The 12,924-nt window shown below is 41.6% G+C and overlaps 1 long non-coding RNA gene across 2 annotated transcripts in view; it reads left to right on the top strand.

The window, feature by feature from the left end:
• Positions 1-1,599: 1,599 nt before the first annotated feature.
• LOC310840713 overlaps positions 1,600-12,924 on the top strand; it is a 249,855-nt gene continuing 238,530 nt past the window's right edge. For both annotated transcript variants that reach the window (XR_014562030.1, XR_014562031.1), the window contains exons 1-2: positions 1,600-1,764; positions 3,554-3,685. This is a non-coding gene — a long non-coding RNA (uncharacterized lncRNA). The remainder of the gene's footprint in view (positions 1,765-3,553; positions 3,686-12,924) is intronic.

Here is a 12,924-nt window from a genome sequence, read left to right on the forward strand (position 1 = left end):
TATCTGCGATGTTCTTTATTTATTGAAGATGTGAAAGCTTCAAGTGCAAGTGAAATGCAATGTCTAATATTTGCAAATTGTTCCAGAATGAAAGTGAAGCAATTGGCCTCTGCTCTCTGTAATATTTCTGTATTGCTATCATTAAGCCCCATTGGGTTGATGCTTTGATAAGTGGTGGTCAGATGTTGGCTTTCAAGATTGCTATATGCAAGCTCCCCACTCCCTTTTTTTTCTTTTGGTGTATGTATGTGTTCCTATCCCTTTTGTTTTGTATTCAGCAATACTGGATGCTATATAATGGGAAGTGAAATAGAAATCTTAAATTTGGAAGCAGAGGAAAAGCTGAGCAATGAAATGTTTCTCAGCTGTAATTTGCTTTCTTGCAGGAGCCTCGTTTTCTTTAAAATTGTATGCTAAACATATCCTGTAAACTTGTCATCCGGGTGCCTAAAATCCATGTTAATTGCCAAAATGAGAGGTAGTGGGAGGACTCAGGTCTGCCTAGAAGGTGTCCATTGTCAAGGAAGGCAACTCTGCACACACACAGGGGCACACTCATTTTCATTATTCCTTCTCATGTTCTCTACATTGCATAGAGAGAAACTTTAACAATGAAGTCAAAGGGAAAAGAAACAAGAAATTGATTTTCCCCGCCCCCTGAACTGAAAAGTCCCAAATATTGCAACCTTTCCCCATAGGGGAGTTGCAACCCCTTTATCATTTCAGTTGCCTTTATTTCTGCACCATTTGCAGCTCAGTAGTATTCTTTTTGGAGGTGCAGCAACCAGAATCTGTACACAGTATCCAAGTGTGGATGCACCATTTATTTGTATAACAGAATGGTGGTTCTGGCAGTTTTATTTTCAATCCCTCTCCTAATTATCTCTAACATGGGATTCATTCTTTTTTCAGCTACCAAACACTGCACCAACATCCACCAGATTCCTGCCATTTCAAATCCCATTGGCACATATGTCATTAATATTTTTGCTGCAAGTGCCTCACTTTACACTTCTTTACATCACTGAATTGCATTTTCCAGTTTTAGGCTTTCCATACGTCAGGAAAATTCCTGACATGTCCTGGTTTTGGGGAAAACCTGGATGTATGTCAATGCGGCGGAAACAGCTCCAAAAGCTTAACATCACTATTTTGGGTTTTCCTCCCAAACAATTTGGATTTGTTCCACCAAAAAAGCTCAACAATTTTGGCAGTTTCCTTAAAAAGAAGCTCAAAAAGCTCACTCTTTGTGGGTGTCAGGAATCTTACCTTTTGAAATATGGCAACCCTACCAGTTTTAGGGTAAGCTCCTTTTATAACTCCTCACAAGCCCCCTACATTTTTACCACCTTAAACAATTTGATGTCATCAACAAATTTGGCAAAGTCACTGCTCACCCCTATTTCCAGATCGTTTAGGAAGAACTTTAAAAGCACAGGTCCCACTACAGATACATTCTGATACTTAGATCTGTGAGGTTTGCAGCCAAAATCACAAACACATGTTTTGCTTAGCTAAGCACATGACTAGTACACAGAGAGTTCTTGAACTTCCTAGAGAGGACTCTATGAGGTCACGTTTGCCACCTCTAGTCAGGAACTGTGTAATAAGGGCAACAAAACTTTGTAAGTCCTGCCTGGGAGGAAGGCACTCTTCACCATGGTCTTCAGCCATGTTAGCTAAGACTACCAACTTTTATTTTACTGTAACTTAGAAGTATTTTTATGCACACTACCTTGCTATATTTGCTTCCTGCCTCAAAATGTAAGCAAACTCCCCCCCCCCTTCGTTTATTTCACTAAAAACGTGTAGTTCGTTCACTGCACTGGGGGTGAAGAGGGGGGAGGTCAGTGGGCCACAAATGAAAGGGGTAGAAGGTTGCAATTGCCTAATTCCTTACCTTTAATAAGCTGCAAAACTTGTAATCGCTTTACTCTGCTAAAAAGGCTTCACAGTCTGATTACTTTTGTATCTCTCCCACACAATGTGGGGTAGGAGGTTTAGAGCTAAATCTACAAATTTAATCCTCAAATCCATCTTCCACAGGATCAACCTCAAGCATGCATGTACGTATGCAATTGGGTGTGCATTAGTGCCACTGGGAGCTGCAAGCTTAAGAAGTAATAAAGTAAAAAGCTTAAGTAGTAAAGTAAAAAAAGGTAAAGGACCCCTGGATGGTTAAGTCCAGTCAAAGGCGACTATGGGGTGTGGCGCTCATCACCACTTTCAGGCCGAGGGAGCCGGCGTTTGTCTGCAGTCAGCTTTTTGGGGCATGTGGCCAGCATGATTAAACCGCTACGGGACACAGTGGCAGAAACCAGAGTGCACGGAAGCGCCGTTTACCTTCCTGCCCCAGCAGTACCTATTTTATCTACTTGCACTGGCGTTCTTTCGAACTGCTAGGTTGGCAGGAAGTAGTACAGGGGCAGTGAGGCACCAAAAATGGTGCCAGATGTCGGTGGGTAAGCCCCAAACTAAGATAAATGTGTCATTTTACCTCAGAATACTTCTGGGAACCACTGTCTTGAGAGAAGGAACACTATTCCCATACACTTTTTGCCGTTTGTTTCACCCACCAAATCCCATGTAAAACAATGCAGAGTCTTTCCTGTTTTGTTGTATATTATTTGCTACCTTAATAATGAACCATTCAAGGTTTCTTAGTGACTCTGTCCAATAAAGGATCGAACCAATGGTAAATTATCCCCGAGTATTGTATGCAACTCTTTGTTGGATACTCAGGAGGCCTCTGCCTGCCGCCTTGGCTGGGTTGGAAATTAACTGTCAGAAAACTCAGAAACCCAGGGATTTTAGCAGAGTTCCAGAAATGTGCTCTTTTAGCAATTGTTGTGGTGAAAAAAGATAGTTTGGGGCCATTTATCTTTTAGTTGTCCTGTGGGTAAGCAGAGCCTTGACACTAGGCCGCCATTACACTCTCAGGCAAACCATGCCCCATCCTCCCCCCTTTAAAATAAGGTGGGTGTTGTGGTGAACTGTGAGGCTTGGGACATAAAAATGTGTTAACAGAGGTGTAAGCGAAGGAGCGATGGCAGGGCTGGCAAGCAGAGCAGGCGGGTGGGGGACAGCCTCTAGTCTAATAAACAAATAGATAGGCCCTTGGTATGCTTGTTTTGAAATGCAGCTCTCAGATCTTAGCTATCTAGCTCTTTTTAGGTGATGAGAACTATTATGGCTAACTGCAGAGAGCTTTCTCTCTGCCTGTGTGGGTTTTTTTTAAATTAAAAAACAACAACACAGCAGGCTTTGACTTGCATTGCCAAAAGAAGTACCGTATCTGGAATATGGGTTGGGTGGGTGGCATGGTAAAACACGATTGTGAAGTGATAAGTTGCTACCATATCACAGTGTGCCGGGAGGTGGTAGCGGAGAAATCTCTAAATGGCATTTGATCAGTGCACTTATCACCACCTAAAATGGTTCATGTGACCCTCTTAGAGGAAGGTTGAAGTACTCTCTAGCTAGTATCCAGGCTACATCCAGATATGCTGTTTCCAGGTGAGCTGCTTTAATATTGCTGCCCTATATTTTCCAGAACAATGCAATTTTGACTCTGCAGGATAGCAATTCCTGTGCACACTGGCAAACTTGTGTGTGAGCATCAGTGATCTCCTTTGACAGCGTTTTCTTTCGTTCCAAAACAGATTATCAGCTGGAGGAGATGGAGGTAAAAAAAAGTCACCTTTTTCCGTCTTACATTGAGAGTGTTATTACTTATTTATTTTAAAGTCCTTGCATAGAATTAAATGTCCTATCTTGAACAGAATCATTTTCTATCCTGCCTAGAGAGGATGTACAATTTAGAATCTGGGTCACTTGTTCTAGGCAAGGTGTTCAGTAATATACTAAATGCTGAGGACCCCAGTCGATTGTGGCATGTACAAGTTTGTGCTTGGTTTATGTTGAATCTGCTAGCATTTTGCCTCACAACCAGCAGGCATGCCATATTACATTTTTTTGGGCTATGGCAACATGAACATTTTTGGGGGCATATCTAGGGAAGGGTCATAGCTCATTGGCAGAACATCTGCTTTGCATGCACAAGATGTTGGGTATTGCTGCCAGTCAATACTGAACTAGATAACTAATGGTTTAACTCGGTATAAGGCAGCATAACAATAACAACAACAACAACAAATATTTGTACCCCGCTCATCTGACTGGGTTGCCCCAGCTACTCTGGGTGGCTTCCAGCACATATAAAAACATAATAAAGCATTGCACATTTAAAAACTACCTGATACAGGGCTGCCTTCAGATGTCTTCTAAAGGTTGTATAGTTATTTATCTCCTTGACATCTGATGGGAGGGCATTCTACAGGGTGGGTAGCACTACCAAGGAGGCCCTCTGCCAGGTTCCCTGTAACCTCACTTCTTGCAGTGAAGGTAATGCTAGAAGGCCCTCAGAGCTAGCTCTTGTGCATCTATATTTATTTTCTGGGAGAGGGTGATGTGCACTAGCATGATCTTGCAGCCAGAGATGCCACATTGGACTAGTGAAAGATTTGGATAACCATCTCTATTTGGACAGTGACATCAGGTTGCTTTATCACTTCAGACCACAGATGGAAGCTCATAGGCTGAAATGCTTCCTCACAAAAACATACATATATACAGAAAATGAATGCTTTGGAGAAGAGGTCTAATTTGCAGTCTAAAGTACAGTCCACATACAAATTTACTACCTTGGTGAGCAGTAAACACCAGCCTCGCCTCCCATCTGAATTGGTACAGTCTTAGGAAAAGAAACTTGATGCTGTTCGCATCAAAAAACTATAAAGGGTAAAGAGAAACTGCAATATATTTCAGTGAGTTAAGAAATTACAGTGGCTTTGTTCTGCTTATCCAAGTTTTTGATATGACATTTGATGCAGCAGGAAAAAGAGATCAGCCTTTCAGACTGTAACAGAATAAATTCAGATACTTGCCCATGATCTGCAAATCTCTGCCCTTTTTTAGAAAATGCAGGATCAAAGATGTGGGAATTAATTAGCAACGTAAAATGGTTTCAAAGAGAATTACTTTACATGCATTGCTTCTGTTCCTTTGTCATAATAAGAGAGTCACTATTTCATAGCATATTACCATTGCAGTGTTAAAAAAAAAAAAAGGTGTTTACATGTCATTAGTTTATGGCTGACTACATATGCAGAGCACACCTTTCCTTAACGACAAATACCATCTCAGTCAATTACTTTAAATCAATTTATGGCTTTGAGACATATACAGTCTCTCTCTCTCTCTGTGTGTGTGTCTGTATTCCAAAGCTTTGACAGGAAAAATGTCACTTGCTATCCAACCAAGGGCAAGCCTGAAACATATGGTTACAATATCTGTGCCTTCATTGGGCTCCTGGGAGTATTCAGTGACAAATCAATGAAAATCTCTTGTACATGGGCTAGTGCAAAGTGGTGTGCATTGAGGGTGATAATGGAGCCGCCCTGTGCTATGATATTGGTAGCTGTGCTGCTTCCTTCACCCGCTCCCTTGCGCGGATGCATTTTAAGCAAAGCATGAGAAGCTATTATTCCTTTGTGAATGAGAATTAAAACAGTTTAACTTAAAATGAACAGAGAAACAGAAAACAGGTCTGGCTTTCCACTTACACACCAGAGAGGAGAATGTCCCGTAAATCTGTCAGATGAATGACTCCCTAAGCTGTATTCCTTCGTCGGTCTATGAACAATATTGGATGATTCACAAGAAAATCTCCTAGACATGAAAGGGTAATTATGATGTGGTCCATCAGTCATTCCCAGGGTTTGGCTGCACCAGCGCTCCTTCCTGCAAGTCTTACACATGTCCCTACCCTCAAGTGAGCCCCACTGAATACGTGTGTGTGGGATTACAGCTTTTTGTGTGTGTCAAGGTGTTACTGTTTGTACGTTTCTTACATTTCCACATCCCCCACCCCGGGGCTGTGTGGGAATCTCTTCATATTGTGTTTTTATTATTTTAAAAACAGTGCTGAATTAGGGCACAGATCAAATGAATAGTATTGTCAGCAGCCACTCTTAAGAATTCCAAAGCAGCTAATCTCTAGAATTTGTGATTAGGAAACCTTCCACAAGGATATTCCACTTTTTCCTCTCTGTCCAAGGGTTTATCAGTTCCCTCATTCCTCTGAGGCTTTTAATCGCAATTTAGAAACAATAGGGCTTTCACATTTCCTAAGCAAAGTAGTTCAAAATTGAAAAAGAGAGTGCTTTATGGCTCAGTTTATTTATATTTATATTAAATTAGGATTTTCAGTATGCCTAATTAGTATAATTAATCAAGGTTCCCCTTGAATATTCTCTACAGCTATTCTGTGACCTTTCTAGTTTGAGTAGTGGGTTGCAACATCGCTCTTCCACTGATATCCACTGTTCTACAGCTAACTTATTTGATGCTGTAAAATGTCACACTCTCCCCCCCCTTTACAGTTTCCCCCCTTTTTATTGTTCAGTTGAATATTGATCTGTATTGAGTGCAAGTTATCCTTTCTTCTTCCCAGAGCACTGGCCTTATGCTGTGCTGTACAAAAAGATCAGCTCCATCTGTACTTTTATTGTTTTGAAAAGTTAAACACTTCAAGGTGAAATTTAGGTGATAAACCTACACTTTTTCCTCATGCTGACATCTTTTCCGATGCTTAGCTATACCAGTCTACATTTGGAACTGGCTGTAAGGTTAAAGGATCGGCAAAAACCCACTAAAGCATGGGCAGCGAACCTGTGACCCTCCATATGTTGTTGGAATCCAAGTCCCCTTAAATATAACCAGCATGACTCAGTGGTCAGGGGATGATGGGAGCAGTAGTCCAGCAAAATCTAGAGGGTCACTGAGCCCCCATCGTGCGATAAACCCTGGGCAAGGCATACTGTTCTCACTGTTGCCAACCATCCAGAAAAACCCTGGCATAGATGGAAAGCACCGTCTTAAAAGGCGTTACCCTTTCTGTCTCATACAGGAAGGAATGTCTCTTATTTGAGGGTGCCCTGTTATAATGCATGCAAGCATCATCTATGCTTTGTTTTGTTTTCCTGTAGAGCTGTTGTTTTTACTCGCATGAAAATATATTCAAATTACGGTGATTACAAGCAACAAACACAATTAAGTTTTCGTGGTTTTTTTTAAGAGCAGCATGCCAATTCATAATACTCACAGAGGCACGAGGCTCAAGAGCTCAGGTCTGGCTATACTTTCTCAGACTTTGCTACTGGATTGCCCTTCATTGATGTTCGATGGATGGATTGGACTGGTCCCTCTTGAGTCGGAGCCTCAACTGTTGCTCAGGACAGTGTCCTTGACACTGATCTGTCTACAGTGCTCCTGGGCTGATGGATCCAGCCTGCTTATCTCACTCCTTGATCTTGGTCAGAAGCATTTTTTATTTTACTAATTCCATTGAAAGTGTGCTCGAATTCTGCATTTTATACACTTTATTAGGCACATATTATTATCAGTATAACATCATATGCACATTTATCCATATTAGATGCATATACACACCAGATTTCTTAAACAGATATTTATACATTCTGCTGCAGAAATATAGTACCACATGGTGTACACTCTTTTTATATGTACAACACGTGTATATTTCTGCATGCAGTTTTGCATACAATTAGTCAGGCTTAAAACAAACAAACCAGAGTCCCAGAGTGTTCAAGCAGCTTGGATGTAAGCAGGTGCTTGATGCGAGACATGCCAGTAAAGTTTGATTTGGTTGGAACAATTACATGCTGTGTATAAAACCTCACAATCTGTGATTTTAAGGTGTTTTAAACTGTTTTCAGTATTGTGTTTTGATGTTGTGACCTTCTCTGGGACCTTAGGGTGAAGGGCTGGTTAATGATGACGATGACAATGATAATTTCCATAGCTGGAGATTCAAATGTAGAATTCTGTCAACGGAAGCTTTGTGCAAATATTGCTGCTTGTGCAACAGGGCTCTTCACTTCTTTCTCCCCCACCCCTGGACCCCTGAAATTGGCTGTGGAGGGGATTAGGAGGACATCTCCTCCATAGTTCATGGGGGGGGGGGAGGTCATGCTGCCTGGCAAGTCAAAACGCTTGCCCTCTTGGAACAATCAGAAGAGCGAGATGTTGAATTCCTCCTCTATTGTTTCTCTCTGAAAATTGAATCATACAACAGAAAGGGGAATGCCAGGTTCATTCACACAAGAGTGACTTAGAATACATAGAGGGGGCTTTGTCCAGAAAGGCCATGTTGTTGAAGCCCCTCATTTTTAGGAAATACCATTTGATCAGAATTAAGTGTTCAAACTGTGGGGGAGACATACATATAATATGACTGCCTGCGCTTTTTGATTATTTCTAGCACTGCATTTAGGTGTGAGAACGGGAGAGCAACACCATAGGCAGCTTTATTCCTGATGAACTAAGAGACCACCGGATTTATTCATGCCCCCAGGGACGAGGGATCCTTGACAGCTTGTGTTGCAGCTTAATATTGTAATTGATCTCATTTGCTGGCCTTTTGCACTGCTCCCCTTTCAGTCTTGTATGCTAAATAATTCAGACCTCTTATTTTCCCACAGCAAAAGAAACTCTGACTTCAATCATGCTTTTTACTGTTGCAGGAGCCTGTGGATCAAAAGTAGTAGTAATAGAAGGCCCCTGTGACGTAGATCACTTAACGTGACAGCTTTTTATTCATGCTGTGAGGATGTTCACCATCTGGTTATTTGATTAAAGTATTGTCCCATTCTCATATATATATATATATATATATATATATATATATATATATATATCCCCCACTACAAAATGTTTCCTTTTTTATGGGTAAATCTGTAGCCATGAAAGATGCACTGAATTGTTTGGGGCAATGTGGCCACATTGGTGCCATTCTATTAACCAATGAGGCAGGTTTCAGGTAATCTTTATGGCTCAAAACACAGGTAATTAAGCAGGGGCCAAGTAAATGAATTGCAGAAAACGTAGGTAACACAGCAGTTTAACTTGTGTAGGACTCAAATGGTGGCTGCAAAGCAGAAGGACTCAAATGGTGTCATGCATAGAGGGTCCCCTACCCAACTCAAATGGCATCAGGTAGTAAATGCAAGGGACTTGGTTAATAGCAGACAATCACTGTTGGAAATAAATTAATCTGATTGGTCAGACACTGACAGCGGAGGCAGTCAGAGTTAATTGAGCTCCAATCAGGGTTCAAGCAAAGCAGGCTCAGCAAGGGAAAGAAACACAATAAAACTAGCTATAGAGGCACATCCGTGTTGGTATCACCCACGTGGGACCAGTTCCAGCTTAAGCGAAGGCTTTTGGAAAGGTGTTCGCACCTTGGCTAGAGACGGGATTAGAAATGGTTTGAGGACTATGGATTAGTTTGAAGCTGTCTTAAGAAACAGTTCATTAAATTCTATTTTTTAAAACGTATAAAACACAGGTCTCTAAAACTACTTCTTCATCTGGGGCCAGCATTTGTTGATTTCCAGTCAAACTAGTTTAGCAGCATAAGAGACTTTATTTTTCATCTCGCTCCTGTTTAGAGTTAACTTCAGATGGAATGGTGAACTAATCTAAAAATGATCTAAAATGGATTTTTGGTGGGATACCTAAAATGTCACAGTTTTATGGTCCAATATCTTTGCCCTTTGTACAAGTGGAAGCAAACATCTTAGTGTTTCCCTTTTGGAAGCGCGTGATTTTTCCTCCCGAGTTGATAAAGCATTTCTGCTTCAGAGCCTCCCAAGTGGTACTGATTATGGGACACTTTGATTATTGGTTTCATAGGCCAGAACTGACTCGTAACATGTATTTTAGAATGTTTATGGGGAAAATAAAGTTTTAAAGCCTACTCTAGAGTTGGTGACAAGGAGGTTACTTTTTTGCCTCCACCATTGCATCCCTGCAGTGTTGTCCACTAGAGCTTCTCCAGGTAAAGAAAAGGTTGTGGTTCGAGGACCCGATCCCCGCATAGTGGAATAAAAACGCAAAGACACGTGATATAAGGTTAAAGGGCAAGAAAAGGCCACAACTTTATTGATTACAGCAAGTGAAAAGGTATTGGCTTAGGCATTGGATTACGTCAGCTGACTCCACCCCCTCAGAGAGGGGTGAGTCTAAAACAGGGGGGTTTATTCACCAGTAGGTGGAGCCTGTTGATGCTAATCCAACTATAAGCTCTCCCCTGATGTCACCGAGGGTCGTGCCATGGCCTCCCGCCATGCAGGCATCGGACAGAATACACGACCGCTGGATTCCTTTAACGGAATACCCAAAAATTGAAGGCGTAGGCGATGGCCACACCTAGCCCTTCGACACCACATTATTCCAATGCCTAACCTACCCACCAATACCACGAAAGATATGACGATTGCTACGAGGTAGGCAAAAAACCCAAAAAGCCTAATGCCAAATGGAAAAATTCCTACCAGGCCCCCTGGACAACCAGGGCGACCAACCTAAGGTCCATAGCAAGGCCAAAAGAAAACTGAGACCCTGAGCTCTAAGGGAGTGGAGGGTGGGTGACTCGCGACGGGACGACGAAGAGTGAGGCCGGGAGGCTGGCGCGGCAGCAATTTACGCTGCCGTACACGCCCCCTCGAAGGCACCTGGTTGGGTGCCTGTCAGTGGGCGTGGGTGCCAGCCAGGTGAGAGGGAGGCAGGGGGGTAACGCCCCCTGCTTGAGGCGGAGACCGGCTCCCGCCCACAACCACTCCCCTCTTTTGCAGGAGGAGAGTCTTTGTTGCATCCACTCATTTCAGAAGGAGATGCTCCTCCTGGGGTCAGCTCTGCCTAGTGGCCTGTGGTCAGTTGCTATGCATGCACATTCACTACCCAACTTTCATTCTCATCTTCCTGTTATAAGAATGTATGCAGGAAAGCCTGCTGGTAAAAAAATGAATTTGAACATCTGGTTCCCTGGGTGTTAAAGAGAAACAATTATTATTTTAATATTGTCATCATGATTTCTGAGTATGGAAATGTTTGATTTCAATATATGTTTATATATCAGTCTTCAATCAAGCTTCTATTACTTCCACACCTGGTGGTAGGATATTTTAAATTGATGCCTTTTGTACTGAATATAACCAAGGAAGTATTATGAAAGGCATTTATTACCTGTTTTTCCAAGGTTTAAGGTGTCTTGAGTTAATTGTTCAAAACAAAACTTAAATAATACAGAAAACACAGATTTAATAGCACCAGAAACACCCAAATATACTAACCAGCCAAGCCAAAAGCTACTGTTTTGTTGTTTTGTTTTTAATTATTGTTTTTATCCTGTATTTTATTCTGTGAACCGCCCTGAGAACTTATGATGAGAGGCGGTGTATAAATCTAATAAATTAAACTAAATTAAATTAACAATGTAAGTTGAAATACTTGTGTGTGTGCAGGATGCTTAAATCAGAAAGGAATTTTATTTGCTTTTTCAGAACAGTAGGTGTATTGGTCTGTTGTACTAAAGAAAAAGAAAAAGTTCTCTTTGTTGGAGCTTACTTCAGAGTAGTCATGCATAGGACTGGGATATTCTAATCCCAAGGTCGATATGTTGAAGACTGTACAAGACAGACTTTATTCTGAATTATTAAGTCCCCAACACTTTTACCTCCAGTTCTTCCCACTGCCGGTGTGAATGCCCCCAAGAGAAAAATGGTTTCCCACCCTGGTCTCAGGGCCGATCCACCCATGAGACAAGTGAGACGACTGCCTCAGGCACCACAGTCCAGCGAGGCAGCAGATCCCCATGCTGATCTCCCCCCCCCCCTTCGTTCCTGATGTAGATCTTCCCTTACCCCGCCTTCCCTGGTGGGGATGGAGGATGCCATTTTGGTGTCCTCTTCAGGTGCCAAAATGTCTTGGGCCAGCCCCTACATCAGACACAGACTGAGCCTCATTGTCCGTCTACTTCACAACAATCTAGCTTGGGGAACCGCTGAGGTAATACTCGCAAAACATGACTATAACAGTGCTCTGGCTGTTATGCAGGCCAAAAAATACTTCAGTCCTTGTCGGAACATTATTTATTTATTTATCACAACTCAAAAATCCCATTAAGATGTCTTCACAGAGAACAAACAATTTATGACAAGTAACTAGCAACAACTGTTCAGAAGGTTGGGAAGGCAATTACTTTATTAAAAAAGAGACACAATTGGCTTCTTCACCACTTATCCAAATAGATTTTCAGCTGGGTTCAATAAAGCAAAAAAAGAAAGATAGAAATTTGCCTTGGGTTTCTGCAGCCTTTTAAGATTTTCTTTGTTTTATTATGGAACAAAGAAGTGTTTGTTAAGAATTTCTTCACAGTTAGTACTGCAGGGGGTGGGAATTCTGCTAGACTTCAAAACATATATCTGTCTCTCCCTGTAGTTAATATTTCCCCCAAGAAAAAGTACAGTATTTGAGTTTTTCTTTCTCCTGCTGTTTGGGGGCTCTAGCATTACATACAACGACAGGTTTATCTTGCCAATGCCCCTTTCTTCCTGGGTGCTAAAAATTATTTTGAAAATGTGCCAGGCAAAATGAACAAAAAAAATGTAGCTGTCTTCACCTTGTCTTACATGTATTTGCCTTGATCAGCTTTATAGTATAGGGGTGACCAAACTGTGCCTTCAGACCCTTTTGCAATATGACTCTAGGGCAGTTTAAGCCAGCCGGGTGTCTTTAGAAGCTCATAAACAAGGGACAAAGGTTCTGGGCATTCTTTGTTTATCATACAGTATAACTTAGATGCACTTACTACAATGGAAAATCTCTGTAGTTGATTTCCAGCATTTGATCTTCAGAGGGGTATTGCTTCTGTACAGAAAGGTTTAATTCAACTATAATGACTAATATTTGATCACAGGCAAGTCATGAAACTAATTTCTCTTTAAAATAGGTTTGGGGAGTCTGTATTGCTGGACTACAACTGTTTGTGTAATGCCAATA

The sequence above is a fragment of the Podarcis gaigeae genome (genome assembly GCF_964106915.1).
Source record: "Podarcis gaigeae genome assembly, chromosome: 3".
NCBI classification, from domain to species: Eukaryota; Metazoa; Chordata; class Lepidosauria; order Squamata; family Lacertidae; genus Podarcis; species Podarcis gaigeae.